At 43.3% G+C, this 12,682-nt stretch overlaps 1 protein-coding gene across 3 annotated transcripts in view; it reads left to right on the top strand.

Moving 5' to 3' along the window:
• The window catches only part of cables1 (Cdk5 and Abl enzyme substrate 1), a 48,158-nt gene that overhangs the window by 3,726 nt on the left and 31,750 nt on the right, over positions 1–12,682 (top strand). The window lies entirely within an intron of this gene.

The raw sequence follows: 12,682 nt of genomic DNA, 5'->3' as shown, positions 1-12,682 counted from the left end.
AATGTGAAAGTCTAGAGGCTTCTGTATGGAGTACCTCAGTCTGTCACTGTATTATATGGGATAACATGTCATTTTGAACATTAAGTATTTTTCAATGGAAAGATCATTTCTGTACATTTTCATTTTCTTTTTTGTCCACGGTTGTACTCTTATGTTCTGGCGGTGGTGATAGCTGCAGTCCTGCTGTCCCTCCTAATACCAAATATTAATGGGGAAGGTTGGCTAAGCTCACCTGGGTCTGATTACAGTCTCTGGTTACCCAGTTCCTGAAGGACAGCATTTATAAGCTCATCAGTTACAGAAAGGCTTGAACACATGGTCACTTGGGCCTGTAAATCCACGTAATTGGCCCAGTTACATGACTAAGCGAATGGGCCGGGGGGGGGGGGGGGGCAGAAACAGTGTCTCTCCAGGTCTAGGGTTGGGCTGCCGAGACCTGATACTCTCTTTATTTTTTACAGCTAGCCAAGCTGAGATTGGTTTTTGAATGATAACTGATTTCTTTCTTTGTGAGAACTGCACATTTTTTAAAATTGAGTTTAATGTCCAATATTACACAACAGTTATAATAATGTGGGTGTGCAGGGCTTAAGAAAAAGCCCAACACAAATGACTATGCAATAAGACTTCTCTGTGGGAGGTGAAAAATACGAAAGTTATTAAATTAAGGTCAGCATAGCTGTGGTCATGGAAGCAGCTTTCATTTGAAAGCTTACTGTATACACTTCATTTGAATGGACTGTAAATAGAATTTTTAGCACAACCTCAACGTGGCTTTGGTTGAACAGCACTTTCTACATGTTCTGGTGTAGGAAAAAGAGTGATAGGGAAATGGGGCAATCAGTCGGCGCTTTCCCACAGGCATCTGGTGTGTATTGTTGTCTAGCAAGCTTCATGTGCAGAGAACAATAGTTGAAACCCCGCTGACGTCAAATTTCAAACATGTTGCTAAGTGCCTGCCAAGCTGTGAATGTGGGCAAGTTCATAAGTTGAATTATGTTGATTTGCGGCTGATGAGGCCTCATGGTAAATATGTGCTTTTAAAACACTCTGCAGATTTGAAATTTGAAGTGAAATTAAAAAAAAACTGATTGCCGAAAAGCCAACTCTGTTTGGGCATGGCACTTCAGTATAATGGCTCCAGTTTAATTAATTGGCTTTAGGTGTGTCAGTGCACATAAAATGCATAAAATGCAAGCAATGTTTATCTGTTCACCTCCAAAACCTTTGTGATAGCTCTCCAGAGCAAGATTGGTTAATGTTCAGCTATTAGAAATGCATTCCTGAAGTGTGCAGGTTCAGTGACCAAACGGGTTATGTGGTAAAGCCGATGGGGTGGAGGAAGAGGAACCCACTGCAGACGGAAGATCACAAGCAAACCAACACCTTTGTTACAAAGGAAGTGGCACAGAATCACTATAATTAAAACTTGTGACATTCTGTAGATCGAAGTATAACCACATTCCACATATACAGGCAAAGAGCTGCTTTTGTGAGTCACTGGTAAAATACCATTTGCAAGTTAATTGCAAGATATCATTAAGCAGACAGATCAGAAGAGATTAAAAAAAATGTGTTCTCTGACATGCTGGTGGCCCTTTTTATTTCCCACCCCAGTTTCGCAAAATAATTTGTAATTTTTGATTTGCTTCTGTAACGCACGTGAAGAATAGACCATGGAAAATGCAGTATTTATGCAGTTCAAAGCCTTTTGAGTAGGACCAGGTTACATCTTTAGGCATTGGGCCCATAGATTAGACCTAAGTTATATCTCCTCTGATGGCTAAGATAGACGTTGTTTCCTTACACGGTGACCTCCTGGGTCCCGTCTCTTCCTCCTTCTGGATGAGTGCAACACGCCTGTCTAGTCCCAGCGCAACCTGTTAGCTGCCTGGAGTATGTGGGGAGGGATGGGCGTGGAGCACGTGCCTCAGCTATGTAACAAAATGTTTTTGTACACCACTTGAGCACATGAGCACGCCTAATAGTCTGGGAAGAGTTTTTTGGAAGCATCTGGAATGAGGTCAGGCCACTGAACTGGCAACACTACGGTGTTGGCTCTTATCATTGCGGCAGCAAGTATTGAGGGAATTGTAGACAGACCAGCGTTATCTGATCAGACCAATGAGCAAAATTGTGAATAATTTCAATTCCACTTGCAGTATTGAACTACCATCCCAGTACAATTAAGCACACACAAACATTTATTGTTTACAGTGGTGCATGGCTCATTAGTGTTTCAATGGCTGGGCTACTACGAGGATGTTGCTGTCTCTTCACTTTGATGAGCGCCCATATTTATTAGAACTGGAATGCACAGACAAACAGAACTAACTCTGTTAATCTAAATAAATACATTTCTGTTTTGTTAGCATTGGTTTAATAATGAGTAGTATTTGAAAAAATAAACAATATTATCATACATGTCTACTTATGAAAGGGGCTGTACGTATGTATGTGTGTATATATATACATATATGTGTGTGTGTGTGTGTGTGTGTATATACATAGGCATAAGTTCAGTATGTAGGCTAAGTCAAGAAACTGTTAGGTTTCTGAAAGGATGGGCATAATTGGGACACATTCGACACCAGTTGTCTATTGCGCATAAAGATGTGCTGTTTTTTTGCGGCTGTCGGCAGATGTTATTTGAGGTGAACGGCGGCCCCTCTTGTATCTGTAAGTGGTGCGTGAGCTGTAAGCTGTGAGGTTGCCATGCCCCTTGTGGGGCTGTGTTTGAATCGATGGCACACCAGCAGAGCACAAGGCAGGATGTTCGAGCGCTAGCATGTGATTCTTCAGGATTCATTAGCCTGGCCTCTGAATGACATCAAATCCCTCTGAGAGCATGCAGCTGATCAAGTCCAAGAATGCTGTGATAAGGGATCTGCTTTCCCATTGCAGAGAACCAAGCTAAAAATGCAAGCAGCTAACCTAAATCTGACTATTTATTTGCTTGGCAGATGCCATCTTCCAGTATTCCTCTGTGGGATTTAAACCCACGACATGCCGTCACAAGCCTGGTATTCAAACCACTAAGCCTGAAGGCTGCCGTTCAGTTGATCTAAAAATATTTTTCCAGGCTTGTTCAAGATTTTCATAGTAAATTGTGGATATCGCTGATATTATTTCTCAAAAACAATAAATAAATAAATGAATATGCTGATTCAAATGCATCACGCAGTTCCTGCTGGTTTTTAAACTGTACACTGATGTCATTGTCATGCTTTGTGAGATGATGCAATATCCTGCTAGATGTAGCCTATTCATGTGAAAAAGGGTAGACTGGCCATAAAGGGATGCACATGGTCAGTAACAATGCTCAGGTATGCTGTGGCATTCAATGATTCAGATTTTGCGTTAAGGGACAATAATATGTGCCATGAAAACATTCCTCACACTATTACACCACCAGCAGCAGCCTGCACCATTGGCACAAGGCATGGATGGATTCATGCTGTTAATGCCAAATTCTGACCCTACTATCTGTGCTTCTCTGCAGAAATTTGTCAGAACAGGCAACATTATTCCATTCTTTAATAGCCCAGTTTTTGTGACCATGTGCCCACTCTAGCCTCACTTCCCTGTTCTTAGCTGATAGGAGTGGAACCTAGTGTTATCTTCTTCTGCAGTAGCCCATCTGCTTCAAGGATTGAGGTGGTTTGTGTGTTCCGAGATGCCCTCCTGCACACAACTGTTGTAAACAGCTGTTATTTTAGCATTTTTGGCCATTCTGTTACCTTGAACGAGTCTGCCTAATCTCCTCTGACCTCTCTCATTAATAAGGTGTTTCTGCCTGCAGAACTGCTGCTCACTGGGTGATTTTTATTTATCGCACCATTCTCTGTAAAGTTTAGAGACTGCAGTGCATGAACCCCAGGAGGACAGCTGTTTTTGAGATGCTGGAACTACCATGTCTGGCTCCAGCAATAATCATGGTCAAAGTCACTTAGTTCATATATCTTGCCCATTCTAACGTTTAGCCGAACAACAGCTAAACCTCTTCACCATATCTGCATGCCTTATATATACACTACATGGCCAAAAGATATGTGGACACCCATTCTAATTAGTTGGTCTGGCTACTTCAGTTGCACACTTTGCTTACAGGTGCATTAAATCAAGCATACAGCTATGCAATCTTCATAGACAAACATTGGCAGTGGAATGGATCGTACTGAAGAGCTCAGCGACTTTCAACATGGCACTGTCATAGAATGCCACCTTTCCAACAAGTCAGTTTGTCAAATTTCTGCCCTGCTAGAACTGCCCGGTAAAATGTACGTGCTGTTATTGTGAAGTGGCAACTTCTTGGAGTAACAACAGCTCAGCCGCGCAATGGTAGGCCACAAAAGCTCACAACAGGACTGCCAAGTGCTGCAGCGCGTAGCGCATAACAATCATCTGTCATCGGTTGCAGCACTCACTACCAAATTCCAGGCTGCATCTGGAAGCAACGCCACCACAAGTACTGTTCATTGGGAGCTTCATAAAATTTCCATGACCGAGCAGCCGCACACAAGCCAAAGATCACCATGTGCAATGCGAAACGTCGGCTGGAGTGGTGTAAGGCAGTGGGAACACATTTTCTGGAGTTATGAATCCCAGTTCGCTATCTGGCGGTCTGACGGACGAATCTAGGTTTGGCGAATGCCAGGAATTACCTGAATACAGGCGCCAACTGTGAAGTTTAGTGGAGGAGTAATAATGGTCTGGGGCTGTTTTTTTTATAATTTGGGCTTGGTGAAGGGAAATCTTAACGCTACAGCATATAATGACATTCTACAGAATTGTGTGCTTCCAACTTTGTAGCAACAGTTTGGGGAAGGCAATTTCCTGTTTCAGGAAAACTTGAAGAACTTGACTGGCCTACACAGAGCCCTGACCTTAACCCCACTGAACATGATTCACTGTTTGGATGAGCAGGCTATTAGTGTTAGTGAGCAGGTGTACCTAATAAAGTGGCTGCTTAGTGTATGCAAACGGTGAGCTATACATCAGGTTTATTTTGATATACTGCTGCAGGAAGATGAGCCTGTATGAAATGAGATCTATGGGCTTGTATCTCAAGGTTGCTTACACATGTTACATAGGAAAAGATGCATCATAGTCACACCATAAATCAACACTATAGTACAAAGAATGTGTAGATTCAGCTGTGTGTCTTTGTTGGTGACCTTGAGCTGTAGATGTCTGTACAGCTCATATCTCCTTATCCACACTGTGCTATTTCTACCTGTGCTTTGGAGCCAATGGGGTTCTCACTGGACAGTACCTTTTTCATTTTGTGTTAATTAGTTACATTGAGTCCATAAAGACTGCTCTTTTGTCATGTGTATCACTTTGCTTATTTCCATAGATTCTTATAGTTTGAAGGTATTGTTTTGTCCATTCATTTGTCTAAAATGTAAATGAGTGGGTGACACAGTTTTGTTGTCTTCCTCTCCTGCTTTTTGAGATTCATCATCCTTATCCTGCTGAGACAGGATGAGGTTTCACCCACTTGACACCTGAGCACTGTTGTTTGGTGCAAACATTAGGGGTAGACTACGGCGTGTGTAGGAGTGTGCAAGTTTGCCCTCCTCACCCAAGCTCCGGTCGAGCTGAGGAGCGTGTTATTGCTGGCCCTGGGTTGCTGGCAGGTCCCGAGTCAGCAGATTCACTGTTGACTCAGGCTCCGCTGCACGTTATGAAAGCAAACACAAACAGCGAAGAGATGACTCTGCTGCGGGATGGCGGAAGCTGGCGAGCGAGGCCACGGGCCCATCAGAGTGCCCAGCCAGCCAAGCAAAGAGGGGATCTGTGATCAGCGGTGGGAAGCAGGCGGGAGGGTAGGCGTCTCCTTTGTGAGATTTTCCAGAGCCACAAACTCTGAGACCTTCCGATAATTTGACATGTTTTAATTTGGCTATTGAGTTGCCCCTCTGTAGGGCAGCCTTGTGATTGGTGCACAGTCACTGTTACTATAGCCATGAGGGTTTATTTCTCATATATGCACTTTGGGGTGCATTAGCATTCTACCTCTGGTACATTTTCTGTGTCGGTGCATATTCATTTTCTTTCCGCCTGCCGTATGTGTGACACAGTCGGTGGGGTGGCCGACTCTCTAGCTGGATGGAGGTTTGATCCCCACCATGGAGCCTTCTGAGCTATGATCCCTTCTCTATCTCTATCTGCCCTGTCTGCCATTTTCCCTGTGTGAACAGAGCAGAAAATAAGAGGGGATAGGGTAGCCTCTCACTGTTATAAAAAAAAAAATAATAAAAAAAGAAAAATGAAATGTTTCCTCTGCCAGAAGACTCCACACTGAAAAATACTGGAATTGGTCATAAGATAAATATGCAGTTGGCGGAAACTATTGTCAATATCAGTACTTTAATAAATTATGTTTGTTTGTCAGTGCTATACAATGTGACTTGAAGATCTGGCTTCAGTGCTGGCATGTGGTTTTCGATTTCTGTTTTCTGATTCCTGGAGGCATATACTGGGCTGACACTTAGCATGCTGTCAGAGGGATGTGTTGATAGCTGTTTACTTGTTCGGGTTGACTTGTTTAATCTGAATTGGCAACATGCTGCCTCTTTTCAGACAGTAACAATCTCCCCTTAATGTGAAAAGCATTCCCAGCTCTCGAGGCTCACAGTCGTTTGAACTTCAGAAGCCTGTTGTTTGGCTTCTTAGAGTGTGGAAGTGCACTTGTAAGTAGTTTGTGTGTAGAGTTTGTCAAATGAGCATGGCTTATCAACTCATGTGACTAATTATAACATCCCTATTTAAAAATGTCCAGTAATGAGAATTTGTATTTCCATTATTGTTTGCATTATAGGAGTATTCATTGTGGCATTACACATTTAAGGACCCTAAATTATGGGATCAATTTGACAGAAGCTATCAGAACGGCGAGAGGTATGCGTGGTGGCAGCTTACTATTGATGGGGCACAGAAGGGAAGTGGCATTTCTTGTTATACAAGGTTTGCTGGGGCTATACCTGCAAATAGGTTACGCACTGTTGGAAGAAAAGTGTTCAATTTGTGAACCCAGCAGTGATTTGTTGAGTAAGCTGTGTGAAGCCTGCAGGACTCTTAAGCAGCGACCGTGAATAGCACAAACAAACTCTGAGTTCTCTCTCTCTCTCTGCTTCTGCTGAGTGATACAGTTTTTGCAGAAAGGGGGAAAAGTACATTTAGATGCTTAACAGGAAATTGCAACATTTAAAGCATTGACCTGCATGTGAAATGCATTCCATATGTGGATATACTGGTAACTGTCAAGAGGTATTGTGGAGTTGTGGTCTTAAGGAGGAACTAGGAAGTCAAAAATATCTGCAAAATTGATGGAAATTTTAAATTTTATTTTGTTTTGAAATGAGGTGAAAAAGTTTGACAGCAGACATAAAATTGCATCTAAAAATACTGCAACAAAAAAACAAAGATAACGTAAGACATTGTAAAGCAGAAACATCTTTAATACGCCATGTGACCTGAAGGCTGCCACAGCAAGTTGAGCCATTTGCTCCTCCTCTCCTCCTCTCGTGCAGAGTGGCAGGCCTTGTCCTAGCCGTTCTCTCCCTCCCCACTGAACTACCCAGACCCTGTATACGTAATAGGAATGCACCAACATGATAGGCGAACACAATAAATCTCATTCATGAAGCTGTTCACTCGATCAAAATGCAGAATATTTTCATTTCTGACACTGCCATGCAGTAAATTCCAGACGAGCTGCCATCCACACGCCAGAAAACATTTAACGTTATGCACCTTAAAATAAAGTGCAGTAACTTCCCCAGTGTTGCCAAATACCACAGAATGAACATGCACAGGCGTGCCAGCCGAGCTCCCTGTGTGCTGCCAAATGCTTCACTCTTCTCCACCCATTAAGTGGCAGAGCTCCTGAGCAATGCAGTTAAAAAATTAACCAATCCAACCTCCATTTTGTAGCTTTTTATTTTTGTGCAAAACAATGCATTAACTTGAATGGTGTTCAAGTTACCACTTCCCTGAACACTACAGCCAGACACAGCAGCAATGCATTACTTTCCAACATCTCTATATTTCAGTGTAAAAATTAAATCATCTGCATGGAAAATGACCATTGCCCATGACTGTTTTATTATTGTAGAATAGCACTAGAAAGGGGTCAAAGTGCTGTAAAGCACATGGTGAAGCCAAGGCCCACTCAGCTTTAATACAGCGACTAAATGCAAGAATGTGCAAGGAAACGCAAACCACAGGTTATATAGCCTTGCTGTTGAAGGCTACAGCAGTACTGTTACTGTGTCTGTTGAGGAGTACCAAGATTATGTTTAGCCTACTGTATGTGTATGCCCCTTGATGATGCATTTATTGTATAGGTATATATGCAGTGTCGTTGTGGTTGTTTGAGTGGATAATCACCACGTTCTGCTTTGTTGAACGTTCCGGCCCATAACACACGACCATGCTGTGATTTTAAATGCTCTGCCTCTGGAGTGCTTTCTTTGTTCGTGATTGTAGGGGAAGTGCTTGCAGCATGATCACATGATCAGGGACATTATGAAAGTCGTACTGGCCATGAAAATTGAAACCCTCTCACGTCCTGTGGTTATGGTCAGGGTTTTCAGGGAACTGCATCCCATGTGGGGGGGGGAGAAGTGTGACCGTAAGGTTCAGCAGCCATGTTAAGTTAAGTCGTAGCTGTGAGAGCCAGCCAACGGTACGCCCGCCCCCCCCCCCCCCCCCCCCGGCACAATCCCCCCAGTGTCCGGGCCGCTCTGAGAGGGCAGCTGGCGGGCGCCGAGGCCGGGGACGCGAATGAGGGACCCCAGCTGTGCTGGGCAGGGCGCCCGGGCCTCCGTCGGAGCAGCTCGTCTCCGGCCTCCGCTTCCTCCCTCTGATCCGGCAGCCCCGACTCCCTCCCGCCTGCCCTCTCATTTTCAGCCAGGATGAAGAAGCCCTCAGATGAGCTGCCAAGCCACTGGTCGAACAGCACCACACAGGGCCGTCAGCGTGTCGCCGTTCTATTTTGTTAACCGTCTCAGTGAAACTTGGGGGTCGTGAGTGGCGTCATCGGTAAAGGCGTTGCCACAAGAACGGGCTGCATCCTAGAGCTTAGATATCACAGGCTCAATCACAGGCTAAGTCAGCCGCCGACTATGAAAGTGAATTAACATTGAGAGAACATACGTAGCTTTTTCTCTACCATGGGGCGGAGGGGCATGGTATTAAATACTGGCAAGGCATGTGGCGCAGTATGTAGGGTAGCGGACTCTTGAGCCCCTGCCATGGCTCTTACTCAGCTGTGGTCCCTTCTCTATCCGTTACCCTGTCTGCTTCCTTCCTCTGAATCAAGCGAATAAATAAATAAATACACATGTTGGGCAGACTGTCTCATTCTCTCTCCTGTTAAAAAAAAAAAAAAAAAAACAAACAGAAAAAAAACTTGCATAACAATTTAATTTAACCTTTGATTGTCCCCATCCCAGTCCTTGTGTAATGTGAGTTCAAATGGAAGCACATTTCTATGACAGCAGTTAATATTTTTTCTATCCTGTTTATGTAAGAATTAACGACTTACTTCTCTGAGCCCTGGCACGGTTTTGAGTCTGACCCCAACATGTTTGTTATGAAAGCGTAATACTAGCTATTCACAGAGTGACCTTGACAACATGATTGCTGGGCTTTGCAGGTGGATGCCCTGGAAATGAATGGCAGAGCTGAGTTTTTTGGTAGGGGAAACTCAGGCAAAGCTAGGATAATCATGTGACGGGAAGGAGCTGGAACAGGTCAGGTTTTCTCTTCTCAGGCCCATGTTGGTTCAGCTGGAAGTTGGCATGAGCACGACAGTCGAGTGCCTGGCCAAGGAAGTGGGGGTGGGGTGCGAAGGGGGGCTGGCTTTGGACGTCTGTTAAATGGCAGCTGGCCTGAGCTGAATCTGGCCTCATTATTACTCTGGTTGTCTCCCTGGGGTTTGACAAAACCGTCCTAAAGGGAGCAGACCTACTTTCTGTAGATTGAGTCTAGGCTATTTAATTTGAGTGATGTCATCACTGCTCGACCCCCTTCTATCCACTCCTACACAATAACTCTTGCACATGTGTGCACACACACACATACACACACACACAAACACACACACACAAGCTCGCTCTGATGATTATACTAAACAAATAGTAGTGAGGGAGAGCGTCTTGCTGTGTGACTGTAATTTGATTCACAGCAGAGAATCACTTCCAGAAGAAATCGGACATGGCACCTTTTTTTAATGTGTGCACCTTCACTGAATTTTTACCCACAATTCTAACCTTCCCCCATCCCTGTACCCCCAATGAAGAGCACAGTGTTATTGGATCATGGAAAACAATAGAGAACAGCCATTTTCCCTCTCATTCAAATGAACTGAAACAGAACGTATAAAGTGTATATACTATAACCTCAGCTAGGACATGGTGCACATGAACAGACTTTGACTCCTCTAGACACCACTGAAAGAAGGCTAGATGTCAGGTCCGCTGGAGGTTGATGTTGGTGTTGGATTTGATCCCAGCTCCCAATGTTCTTCAGAACCAAGTGGAGGTCAGCCCAAGAGCATGGCCAGAATATTGACCCCCACCCCTCCAATTTCAAGTTTCCTTCAGAGAAGGAAGTGTCCTGCTCATGCACACAATTGAAAGCTTAAGGGACAAGCCAGGCCACACTAGGAATCAATCAGTAAATGTATCACTCGGTCACAAAAAAAACTCAGGAGTTTTCAAATCCCCACTTGCAAGGTCACTGAGCCTTTCTCCATAAGGCATTCTGAATTCTCCCGGAGCATTGAGCTCTTAACAGCTATATGCCAGATCTTACTGCAGGGAGCTGGAGAAATCAGGAACACCAAGGGAAGGGGTTGCTAATACTTAGCAACTGCAACAAGAGCATCTAGCCTGTCCTCATTATAGCAGTCATCGTTGATTGGTTCCTTTAAGTCATCATGTGGTTGACTGAACTAGTGTAATTGACACGTGGTTGTTTAAGCAGTAGGAAGTTCCTCAGGTGCTTCTATGTAGCTATAACTGAAGTACAGTCGTTTTCAGGAGCCTTGAAAGAGTGACACATTTTTATACTTCTTAAACTGAATTGGCCAAATCTGAGAATTTGGTAGCTTGCATGATGTTGGAGTTGCTGTTGACCTATATCAGAGGGTAGAGAATGTTTAGCAATAATGTGTTAGTGAGCAAGCATAATGAATTCCCTGAATAGTATTCTCACGTTGAATGGGACCACTGGGTAGTATAGTGTTTTCTTTCACTATGGAAATCTCATTGACAATCCCCTGAGCACCTTATGTCATAGATATGGCCAATGTATTATTGTATACCATTTAGCCTATCTGTGCATACACCTCACTCAACTTACCCTCTCAGGCTTTGCGGAGTTCAATCACTGTATATATGATCTCTTGGATTAGAATGTGGTAAAATGCTCACCGCTGGATTGGATTGTCAGTGATTTTTGTCATATATTCTCTGAAGATGACAAATGTGCCAAATTAATAACAATCTTTAAAATTTGGTTCACAGAGAGCATAAAATGTGAGAAGGGGAAAAATGCAGTACATATTATAATGGATGAATGGTTTCTTTTGCTTACTGGGCTTCACCACTGATTCACTCTTGACTACTAAGCATCAGCATTTCTCTCTTGGAGTGCACTGTGAGCTGAGCATTAAGTTGCTTGAATAAAGAAAATGTGCCAGCAAATTGGCTGAGTGTGCTGAGAAAAGGAAGATCAAACAAATCCTCACATGGTGTATTTTGTGAAGATGATAGACTGATGTTTTTGTACAGCTTTTTAAAGTGTCAACAGATGCCTTGAAAGTGCTTTGTGTAAACAAGCTTGCTTATTGTGTGGGTCAGTGTCTCTTAATAAGATGACTGATGGCCTGTTTGTGAGAAGCCCATTCTGAGGAATTTTAAAAGCTATGTGACAGATTCTGCAGCATATTTCCTGCTGAATATTTGGTGTAACCAGGCTAAATATGCAGACCTTGTGTCATTAAATGTGTTTTCTCTGTTTCTGAACAGAATCTGGCCACAATATTGGGATATTTAAAGCCACCCATGAAGAGTGAGCTGCACACTACAAAATGATCACATAATAAGCAAATATGTCAGTGTTGGTTTGTAAATATAACCATGCTTTGTTAAAGTGCACAAAAAATGACCATAACCGGAACATTGTGACAAAATGTATGGTTGACTTCAAGCGCCTGTCTCAGGAATCCGGCTTTATTAAGTAGTATACATGCAGATATATTGTCATCCAGGAGAGCTGCTGAAGAAAACAAGCCTCTTTCAGGAACAAATGAATTCTGAAGAGATCATTTTGCAATAATATGTTCATTAGTACCAGGCAGTGGAATGTTGCACTTACAATTTGACCCCTGTGCAAATCATGCTTGGTCTGAAATTCACCAGCGCTCTGCTGTAATTTGTTAATTTCTCAGTGGGTGCAGCACCACAGTTGGACCATCAAGTAATTGCAGATGCAATTGAGCGAACGAGCACATGGGTTTCTCCAACGCAGGCGGCATTATCAGCCAGGCTTGAAGTAATAATTACTGGAGCCATCATGGGAAACAGCAGGCAGGAAAAACGGAGAGGCTTCTATCAGGAGAGGGCATGCGTTTAAAAAAAAAAAAAAAAAAAAATCCAATCATCTA

Source organism: Anguilla rostrata, chromosome 8 (genome assembly GCF_018555375.3).
Source record: "Anguilla rostrata isolate EN2019 chromosome 8, ASM1855537v3, whole genome shotgun sequence".
NCBI lineage: Eukaryota > Metazoa > Chordata > Actinopteri > Anguilliformes > Anguillidae > Anguilla > Anguilla rostrata.
Note: the sequence above shows the minus strand (reverse complement) of the source record. Positions and strands in the feature narration are given on the sequence as shown.